Genomic DNA, 11686 nt, shown 5'->3' on the forward strand with positions numbered 1-11686 from the left:
ATTGAACAAGATAGATGGTTTTGATTGCAAGTGACAGAAACTCAAATCACACTGGTTTAAGGAAAAAAAAAAAAAAAAGGAAGGGGTAGATGAGGGGAAGGATTTGTTAGTTCTCATATTTTAGAAGTCGGGAGGTTTCAGGTATGGCTGGATCCAGGGCTCGTTAAGACTTAGCCTCTTTCCCTCTGTCAACTCTGCCTTCCAATGTGTTGGCTCCCAACTCAGGCAGGTTCTGGCAGCTCCAGCCTCATCATCTGTAGCTCCCAGCTTAGCCCTTTCAGTGGAAAGAGAGTACCTCTTTTCCAACAGTTTCAGGAAAACTGAGAACAACTCTAACTGGACTGACTTAGGCCGCATGTTCACCCTTGAACCAATCACTAGGGACTAGGGGGATGAAATGAGCTGATTAGTCAAGGCTGGGTCAGGTGTCTATCTTTGGGGACAGAGGTGAAGTCAGCACCTCCCATCTCCCATAGGCTAAGAGGAAGGGAGGAAACTTTTCCCAGAGGAAAACCAGGATATGGAGCCAGAAAAGGGGGATGGATGTGGGGCAGAATTCAGTGACTGGCTCCAAATTGCCACTACAGACACCATTTATTTGATCACATTCTTAAATCAGACCGCCAGTCCCTAATGCCTCGCTTCATCCCAGTTAGACAGAGAAAGCTAGTTAGGTTTCCTCTCTCTCTGTCCTTCTGCTTTTCGAATTAACCTGCTACCTGCTCCACCTCAAGAGCACCTTTCAAACAACATATTTTTCCCCCTTCTGAAGGGAGTTGAAAAAAATCCAAATACATTTGCATGTTCTGTAAAACATTCTAAACCTGTGTCTTATCTTTTCCACGGCCTAGTCTTCTCTCTTCAGTGCCAGTAGCTATATAATTATAGTCCCCTTCAGCCTCACTAGTTCTTTCTTGAAAAGGTTATGGGGAACAGGAGACAAAAAATCACTGGGAAACACAGCCTAGGCCTGTTTCTCACTTGTCTCTCCATCCCAAAGTTCAAAGATTTCCAGAAAACCATGTGTTAGCAGAAGTAGCACATAAACAACCTTCTTTTTTTTTTGGAAAAAATATTCCCTGAGATGATTGAAGGTGTGAATTATTTCAAGAAGGATGTTGGTGTGTGGCCAGTAATTTAAATTAACTGGATTTTGAGGGCTTATTAAGAGCTCAAAATAGAATTGTTAAAATTCAGAATGTGTTTTAGTTTGAATTTACATTTCTGCTATAGGGACCCTTTTGCCTTAAAAATGCTTTGTTTTTGTTGCTTTTCGCTTGCAAAGATATTTTGAAATATCCTTAGGAATTTTTAAATATCCTGAGGGATCTTTTTCCTTATTAATAAACTGGGTGAATGATTTCCATGGACATCACTTCCAACAAAGCTCTCGTATTTCGGGCAAGGAGCTGTCCTGTTGGGATCAGAAGGGAATACTTGAACCCTTGAATCTCATGGCAGACTAAGCGCTTCTCGTGAATGAATGGCTGAATCTCAGGGGGATGTTTGAAGAACGCTTCAAGGTACGAAGCGTTGTACTTCAGAAGAGAAAACCTTTCAAGTGAGGCTCACAAGTGACTGGGCTGTGGCAAGCCTGGTTGTAGAGTGTGTGTGTGTGTGTATGTGTGTGTTTACGTACCTACGCATGTGTGTATGTGTAAGTGTGCATGTGTGTTCATCTGCATGTGTGTGCACATGTATTTGTGTGTGTGTTTATGTATGTGCATATGCGTGTAAGTGTGTATGTATGTACACATATATGTGTGTGCACACATGTATGCACACACATATGCACACAGGCGTGTATATCTGTCTATATGTTTGTGTGCGTGTGTATGTCTGCATGTGTGCATTATCTGTGTGTGTATGTTTGTGTGTGTATGTGTATTTGTATGTGTGCCTGTATCTGTCTGTGTCTATGTTTGTGTATGTCTGTGTGTGTGCATATGTCTGTGTGTATGTGTGTCCCTGTATGTTTGTATGTTTGCACGTGCTGGGTCTGGAGGGGGTTTGTCCGTGTTGTGCTCTTAGGTGAGGGTGTCCTTTATAACACCAAGAATGAAGGTGATGTTTAGCTTCCCATCCCCTGCGAGACCAGCCCAGAGGCCTTGACGTTGGGATGATTCAGATGTCTGATGAGAAGCAGGGACCAGATGGGAGCTATTGCTCAAGGGCTGCTGAGCTTCTGTGAAGGGTGCTGAGAGGCTTGGAAACAGAGTGGTGATAATTGCACAAAATGGGGAATAGAGTTAATGTCCCTGAATTGTACACTTAAAAATGGTTGAAATGGCAAAAGTTTTATGTATATTTCACTACAACAAAAAAAGAAGACAGAGAAGGGGCCAGGGCTATAGAGCAGCAGGTCTCCATCTTTAATGCGTAGCCCAATCCCCTGACGTCCTTGTTCGAGTGCAGATTCTGATGCAGAGGTGGGGGGGCAGTGAGGTTGTCGACCACCTCTCTTCTTTTCACCTCTGCTGGGAAAGAGTCTGAAAATTGTGTTTTGGATCCCGCCAGTCCTCAGCAAGGCTCGCTCTGGTGTGCCTGGAAGCTTTATGGAAAAGAAATCCCATAGAAGGGTTGGGTCCAAACATCTAATCAGAGAGAGACATCAGGTAATGTCTTTCTAATCTTGGCAGAGAATCAGGCTGCAGGTTGAGAGAGGAGGGGGGAGGAGAAGGGGGAAAGGGGGTAAAGATGGGAGAGGAGGGGGGAGGAGAAGAGGAAGGGGGTAAAGAAGGGAGAGGAGGGGGGAGGAGGAGAGGGGAAAGGGTAAAGATGGGAGAGGAGGGGGAGGAGAAGAAAAAGGAGAGGAGAAAGGGGGAGGAGAGAACAGAAGAGGAAGGGGGAGAACAGGAGAGGAAGTGGGGAGAACAGGCGAGGAGGGGAGGGGCGAAGAGGAGAGGAGTGGACAGGAGAGGAGTAGAGACAGATCAGCAAAAGTTCAGGAACAGCTCACCTTTCAAGCAGGAATGGAAACCTGTTGTTCTCTAGAATTTTTTTAAGAATCTTACTCAGCCATGGGGACTGTATTCCCCTAGAGAATGGTGTTGTTCAGTGATGTCTTGGTTCATTTAGCTGAAGGCAGATTTCTCTGTTCCTCTCACTGGGGGATGATCCTGTATAGGACTATTCAGGTAAGAAGCCACATTTAAGCATTCCAGCAGAACTCTCAAGGAGGTGGCAGTTCCAGAGGGGAGGCAGGAGCAGCAGGCAGCCTGTATCAGGCAGCTACTGCTGCGTAACAAACCATGCCCAAACCTAGTGACTTCAAACAGCAGCCTTTTATTTTTTTATTGTTGTTGAGAATATACACAGCAAAACATGTACAGTTCAGCGACATTGATTACATTCTTCAAGTTGTACAGCCATTTTCACCCACTCTTTCCGACTCATTGTTCCCTAATTTTCCTAACTAATCTTTTGAGTTTCTGTTGTCAATTTGATCCCATATGGATAGTTGTTTAAAGGAGCGCAATGCTCAAGGCAGGCATTCTTTACTAGCTAAGCTAAACTGTTCAACAACAAGCTTTTATTATTCCCAACATGTTTATGGAAAGCTGGGCAGTTGTGCCAATCTCAGTGGGGCCACTCGTGTGTCTGTCATCACCTGGTGAGCTGACTGGGGCCTTCAGCTGTTACTTGGCTCCCTTCTACCTTATCTCCACAATCCTTACAGTCCAGCCAAGTGCTCATGGTGGGGGCTGTGGCCCAGGAGAGAACTAGCACCCTAATCATGCTGAGTTCCTGGGTGGTGGTTAACCTGCTCAGCTGCTAACCAAAAGGTTGGAGTTTTGAGTCTATCCAGAGATACTTTCAAAGGCCTGGTGATCTACTTTCTGAAAGATCAACCACTGAAAACCCTATGGGGCACAGTTCTACTCTAACACACATGGGATCGCCAGGAGTTGGGACCGACTGGACGGCAGCAGGTTCTCCCAGTCATGCAAGAGGTATAGAGCACCCACATTCTTCTTCAACTCTTGCTTACATCACATTAGCTAAGATATCCCACTGGCCAAGCAAATTGTGTACCCAAACCCAGTGTGTGTGTGGCGGGGAGGCCTGCAAATTCAGGGCAAAGAGTATAGAAGTAGGGAGGGCCCTTAATGGGGGCCAGTAGTGTAATTAATGGCTCACAAGCCCCTGATTAAAGGCTTGAGGCTGACTCCAGATCTCTGAGTAGAAGTGGGGCTATTCCATTCATTCATTCATGAAACATTTATTGCTTTTCTTTTATGCAAAGCACTGGGCTGTCAGACTTCCAAGTTTCACTTGCTTGAAGATTAACACCCACTTCATTTCCACCTCCAGATTGTCACTGTGTGGAAGCCGCTAAAAGCTCTCGCCTACTCCTCAAAGGGGCTGTGGAATCAGAGTCTGTGGCATGAGGGGGACAGTCCCCTCCTCGAAGTCCGTGGAGATGCTTTAAACAGAGTACCTCCTACCTGGTGGTGCAGCAGTTAAGCTCTTGGCTGCTAACCGAAAGTTAGACAGTTCGAACCACCCCCCAGCAGCTCTGGGGAAGAAAGACCTGGCAATCTGCTCTGGTAAAGATCATAGCATAGAAAACCCTGTGAGGTAATTCTGCTCTGTCATATGGTGTCGCTATGAGTTGGAATCAACTCAACAGCACCCAATAACGACAACATCCACTCACTCCTGGGGCTGCTACCTTTCATGATAAAAGGGCTGGGCTAGAGAACTTAGAAGGCTTGTGGTCCACTCGGGCCCTTGGGTTCATCACATCTTGGAGCCTGTGTTCCATCATCATCTATGCAAATAACGATTCTTATCTCACTGTTCATTTTTGATGGATTTAAAAACATATTATAAACCGTAAAGTACCATGAAAATGTAAGGGTTTCTTATCATTCTGTGTAGGAAGGAGGATCCAAATATATCCTCCCAGAGGCAGTGTAGTGTGGTAGTCAGTGATGTGCTGGTAAACTGGCTGTGGGGGTGGGGGAGAGGGAGCCTGATCTGTAGCAGCTGCCAATTTCTTTGGTGTTAATATTCCCCTTTTGGTTGAATTCTATCATGGTTGCTACCAATGGCTTAACAAACTGTTTGTAAAATTCTTGCATATTTAATCATCAGAATTCTTGGGTATTTTACAATCCCTACCTCTCTCAAGCCAGGAAGCCAGCTCCAGTTCACCCTGGCCTAGCTCGAGTGTAGACTGCCTGGTTTTGAAGCCAGCTCTGCTTCTTGCTGTCTGCGATTTTGGGTAAGCGACTAAACTTCATTGGTTCCTCCTCTTTAAAATCAGGATATCATACTACCTGTCTCCTAGGGATAAAATAAAGATCAAATGAGATAATACATGTGAGGTACTTAGGAAACCAGCAGCTGTCGATTCTAACTCGTGCCAGTGCTATGTGTTTTAGGGTAGCACAGTGGTCCATCGGGTTTTCATTGGCTAATTTTTCAGAAGCAGATCGCCAGACCTTTCTTCCGAGGCACCTTTGGGTGGACTTGAACCTCCACCCTTTCAGTTAGCAGCCTAGTGCATTAACCATTTATACTACCCAGGGATAGCAATGTTCAATAAATGCCAGCTCTTGTTACCTGTGTCACATCTTTTGGTCAACTGATTGTTCAAGGGATCTGATAGACACACTCTCACAACACGGTTACCCTCTCCTGTATTCTGAAAGTTATCGGCTCAGCCCGGTTCTTGCCCTGGCCCATCCTAAGCGCCTGTGAGCCGAGCTTTTCCAGCCTCTTAGAAATCATTCGTTCATCTTCTCCTTAAAGCTCATTGATTGCTTCCATTGTGCCAGGCTGCTGACAAACAGCATCTCACTTAGTCCTCACGGCAGCCCTGTAAGGGAAGTATGCTTTTAATACCCCTACCTGACGGATGAGATCATTGAAATTCAGGGAGGTTGGGTAAGTGCCACAGCTACAGTGAGGAGAGGCAGGATTTGAACCCAGAGTCCTTGTGTCTAATCCCCCTTTTAAAAGGAAAATGTGTTTATTTAGAGTAATAGTCTGTTTTTTCCCCTTATTCTAATACCAATTTTATTGAGGTATAATTTCCACACATAAAATTCACCCTTTTAAAGTGGACAATTCAGTGATTTTTAGTATATTGACAGAGTTGCACAACCATCACTATTATCCAATTTTAGAACCTTATCATCATCCCAACAAGAAACCCTGTACTCATTAGCTGACCTCCTTCACGAGTGCCTCTCTCCCATCTCTAGGAAACCCCACACTCCCCTTCTCCTCAAAGAATCTCAGCTTCCCCGGAAACTACCATGAGGCAACCACAGCTGCCCCCTTGGCACGTGGGGAGACTCTTAAGCAGAAACATTATGCTCACATTCATTGCGAACCTCATCCAGGTCCCTAGAAAGCTTGGTTAGAATTCAGTGAGCTGTTTATCCTGTTCTCCCTCTCAATGTGAGGTCTCTGGGTGGTGCGAATAGTTTGTTTTTGACTACTAACCTCAAAGGTCGGTGGTTCAAACCCAGCCAGGGGCACCTGGAAAGAAAGGCCTGGCAATTTGCTTCCATAAAGATTACAACCAAGAAAACCCTATGGGGCAGTTCTATTCTGGAATACATGGTTGGCTATGAGCTGGAATTGACTCAATGGCAATGGGTTTGGTTTTCGATTTTCTCCCAAAGTGAAGGAGGAATATTTAATCATTTCCAAAGCCACAATGAATATTTAATCATTTTTCCACCTTGGTTTCCCCTCTACCCCACCATCTTTCCTGATTTTGGGAAAAAGCCGGTGAGTGATGGGCACTGGGGCCCCCTCCTTGCCTTCTGGTTAGAAGCCTCTTTTGTGTGGTTGTCCTTGAAGTTTTTCACCCTTCCTGCCAGTTGAATGTCACCTGATCTTGGGCGCTGAGGATGAAGGAGTTGTGATTGGGACCCCCTGGTGTGCAAGTCAAAAATAGAAATTAAAGAGTGGTTTTTCCAGACCAATCTGGAGGCAGCTGTTTGATACTTAAAAATCAGGCAGTGTTTAATCACCGGGGTGGGGGGTGGGGGGGCGGAATATGTAGCAACTGTGGTCTGATCAGAGTATTGTCTAAACAGCCCTTTGAATTTGTAAATGACATGTGGCAGGGGTATTTTTAGCTCCTGTTTTTTTAGAAGCTGAACTGTTTTCCTTCCTCCCTTCTTCGTATCACACCTCTCACATGATAATCCCTGGTTCGGTTCGCTTCACCTTCCACGGGGCTGTTAAATACACAAATCGCTAGCATCTCTCTACCTTCCAGATTTCCTTTGTTCAGCGGTGGTGGGTGTACACGGAAAAAAAAGGTGGTGGCTGAGCAAAATAATTTATCTGCAGTTGTTTTGGATGCCCGAGATTCTTCCACTTATTGGTAAGCAGTGCCTTGTGGGCGTTCTTGCATTTCCTGGATGCTTCTTTTTGGCAGTAAATCCTGATGGCATTTGGGAAAGAAAGAATTTCAGCAACATTCCAATGGATCCCATGGTTTGAGAAAGACCCAGTGGTAGGCCCAACTTAACACCCAGAAGGTCTTTTGGAATACCCTCCCACCCCACCCTGTAGTGCCCTTGAGTATTATTTCTTGGGTTGTACATTTAGACTTCAAGCTTGACCTTGAAGCTTGACCTTGCCCACAAAACAAGACATTTCACTCCTTTGGGGACGGCAGTTCCTTTCCCATGGAAGGGAGTCAGTGAACACGTATTAAATGAATAAACTCCAGCAGAAAAGCGAGCGATGCTCAATGTGGCTTTTTGTTTCATTACCGTGAATAACCCAGACTTCCCACTTTTAAGAGTGTTGTGAACAACATCATCAACAATAATAATAATGGCTTACTACACAAAGGCACTGTTCCATGTGGAAACTCTTTTTAACCTTCTCAGGCAGGGTTTCTCAAACTTGGCAGTATTGACATTTTGGGCCTGATAATTCTTTGTTGGGAAGGCAGTGGTACAGCGGTCCAGTGGTAGAATTCTTGACCTCCATGTGGGAGACCAGAAGAGGACTTGAAACACTTACTGGTGAAGATCAAAGACTACAGCCTTCAGTATGGATTACACCTCAACATAAAGAAAACAAAAATCCTCACAACTGGGCCAATAAGCAACATCACGATAAACGGAGAGGAGATTGAGGTTGTCAAGGATTTCATTTTACTTGGATGCACAATCCACACCCATGGAATCAGCTGTCAAGAAATCAAAAGATGCATTACATTGGGCAAATCAGCTGCAAAATCTCTCTTTAATGTGTTGAAAAGCAAGGATGTCACCTTGAGGATGAAGGTGCGCCTGGCTCAAGCCGAGGTGTTTTCAATCACCTTATGTGCATGCGAAAGCTGGACAATGAATAAGGAAGCCTAAAGAAGAAGTGACACCTTTGAATTATGGTGTTGGCGAAGAGCACTGAATATACCCTGGACTGCCAAAAGAACAAACAAATCTGCCTTGGAAGAAGTACAACCAGAATGCTCCTTAGAAGCAAGGATGGCGAGAGTACATCTCACATCCTTTGGACATGTTGTCTGGAGGGACCAGTCCCTGGAGAAGGACATCATTCTTGGTAAAGTAGAGGATCAGCGAAAAAGAGGAAGACCCTCAAGGAGATGGAATGACACAGTGGCTGCAACAGTGGGTTCAAGCATAGCGACAACCGTGAGGATGGCACAGGACAGGACGAGGTTTCATTCTATAGTGCATAGGGTTGCTACGAGTTGGGCCCTACTTGACGGCACCTAACAACATGTGGGAGACACAGGTTCGATTCCCGACCAATGCACCTCGTGCGTAGCCACCAGCGACGTGTCACTGGGGACTTGGGTGTTGCTATGATGCTGAACAGGTTTCAGTGGAGCTTCCACACAGGAAGAAAGGCCTAGCGATCTCCTTCCGAAAAGCCAGCCGAGGAAACCCCTATGGATCACAATGGTTTGGTCCCATTGTGCGTGAGGGGACGGGGGGGAGGGGGGGGGCAACTTGCCAGTGGCTAACAACAACAATTCTTTGCTGTAGAGGTCTGTCTGTGTATTGTAGGGTGTTGAGTGGCATCCCTGGCCTCTACTCTAACCTTTAGCACTGCTTTTCAGGTCTGAAAACCAAAAATATCTCCAGACATTGTCAAATTTCCCCAGGAGAAGGTCATTCCCAGTTGTGAATCACTGTCCTAAGGTAAGGAAAATGTGGTGGTTGAACTGACCAAAAAAAAAAGAAAGAAAGTAGAAAAAATAGTTGGGAGGAAAATAGAAGAATAGGAGAGGTGTGAGAACAGGCGGGAGAAAGGTATGGCAGAATTGGGGAGTAGGAAAGGCCTCAGGATCAGAAGACCTGGCCTCACTGGTGACCTGCAGCTGAAGTAGTAAGGGGACTCTGGGCAAGTCCTCACCTTCCCCGGGCCTTGGCTTCTCATCTGTAAAATGAGCACAAGATTTGATGTCAACAGCAGATGAATCGCCCGTGGTGAAAGTGCAAAGCAAATGTCGGTTATTCTTGTTTTAAGTGTGTGCTGATGAAATGTGCACGGTGGCGGATCAGCTTGCACTTCGGTCAGAGTCAGCTGGGCTTCTGAGAACTGGAAATGCTGAATTTACAGTACACCCTGCACGGGTTAGTAGTCCGTCTTTGCATACTCGTTTATGATCAGAGAATGATTTAATTAAAAGCACATTGGGACAGCCATGGTGGGGCAGCCCGAAGTGAAAGGGTTTTGTGTCAGGGAAAATCAGCTTAGAACTTCCAGGTCTAGATGCCTCTGGATCACCCTCCTTCCTCTGCAGAATTTGGCTCAGGGCCTTCTCGAGCAGTTTGGAAAATGCAGCACTGGAAAGGATGCCTGGCAAGCCTGGTTCTCAGTTCACACACTTAGGAGCACAAGAAAGAGAGCATTACAAAATTTCCTTTAAAATCGACTTCAAGCCTATGTCACTTGGTCTCAGGACTCTCTGTTCCCACAGTAGAGAGAGGTTTGGGAGTCTTACACAGCACTTCAGACCTGATGAGGCCTCTGTGGTCATCTGTTCACACTGGCCACTTTTGAGACACATTTTGTCTCAGCAGATTCCAGGTCTGCTGCTTCCGTCCCAGCTGCTCTTGGTCAGGCTGAGAACCTCTAAAGGTGTCACCATCCCCCATTACCACCTGCGGGACTGCCAAGGACCAGAGTCCCCAATCCCTGCTTCAAGGCTCCCAGTCTCAGTAAACTCCTTATCCTTATGCCCCGGTGCCATCCCTCCCTGTCCCCTCTTGTGTCCTCTCTCCTGGCTCTCCAGGACACATGGCTGAATCTCATCCGTGGACTATTTGGCCTTTGAAAACAAAGCCGGTGGTAAAATTATCTTGGGATTCTTTCAGCTCTCAATGTCCTACAAATACCCCCTCTTCCTTTCTGCCCCAGCCCAGAGCCACCCCTGCTGGAATGGGGGACAGGAGAGCAAACGCAGAGGGAGAAGCCCAGACTCTAAAATTTCCTCAAATTCTCCAGTGTCCTATTTGTCATCTCCAGGCTTCCTGGCCCACGTGGCCAAGGGTCACCCTATAAAGGACCATTGGAGACTTGAGCCAGTTAAGATGACCACCACCAGTGCAGAGTGGGTGCTCAGCATAGGTGTGGCGAGTGAAAGAACCAACACAGCTTTCTGCTAAGTCAGGGGTCTGCAGCCTCCCTTTCCACACCCCACACTCTCAAATGAAATCCACCCAGTGGGTGAGCGACTAGAGAGAGATGGGTTTTGACATCGTCCCCATCATTATGTACAAAGTGTCATTCCTGTTCCCTGCACTGCTGCTTAGTACACAGTGGGGAAGCTGCTCAGTCACCCCAAGCAGCTTTTTCTTCACTATGGCACTGTTGCTCTGACATTTCCCAACTCTTATGGCCCCCTCCATCCTCACAGTTGTCAGGGAAACAGTTTCCTGGGCAACCTGTTGACTTATTTGGCTGCTGAGTTTGTATTAACCAGTGCGGGGAGCTGTAGTGGAGGGTTTGTTTTTTTTTTAATGTCACCAAGGTAACCGCCAGCAGCCACTTAATTATAGTTTTAGGTAAAGATGAATTCTCTTTTGCAAATGTTAGTGTATTTTTTTTCTTTAAAGATTAGAGATTAACATTTTTTAGAGATTAACATTCTCTAATTATACCCTTCCTGTTGTGGACAATTTGGTTTCATTTGCAACTACACTTGGTTTCATTCAGGATTGAATGAAAAGAAAATAAGGAAAACATAAGAAATAAGGAAAACAAATGAAGTAATGAAAATAAAGAGGAAGAAGGAATCAGCTGGGTGGGAAGCAGATGGGGCCTGGCGGGAGTCAGGGAGGAAGGCGTGGCTAGGTTGCTGGCCGCTGGGTCCTGAAACAGTTTCCTACGAGGCTGTGCGATGTGGTGGTTGCACACAAGGGCTCTGGAGCTGGATAGCCTGGGTTCAAATCCCACCTCTACAGCTCACTGGCTGTTTGACCTCGGGTAAGTGGCTTAACCTTTCTGTGTTTCAGTTCCCACAGCTGCAAAAGGGATGGAGAGCTAATCAAAAAGGCTGGCAGTTCAAATCCACCAGTTGCTTCTTGGAAACTCTCTGGGGCAGTTCTACTCTGTCCTATAGGGTCACTATGAGTCGGAATCGACTTGATGGCAATGGGTTTGGTTTGGTTTCATTTTATAGGTATCTAAAGCCCATAGAAGAGAGTGTCCAGGGTGGACAGGTACCTGC

Source organism: Loxodonta africana, chromosome 24 (genome assembly GCF_030014295.1).
Source record: "Loxodonta africana isolate mLoxAfr1 chromosome 24, mLoxAfr1.hap2, whole genome shotgun sequence".
In the NCBI taxonomy this organism is placed as follows: domain Eukaryota; kingdom Metazoa; phylum Chordata; class Mammalia; order Proboscidea; family Elephantidae; genus Loxodonta; species Loxodonta africana.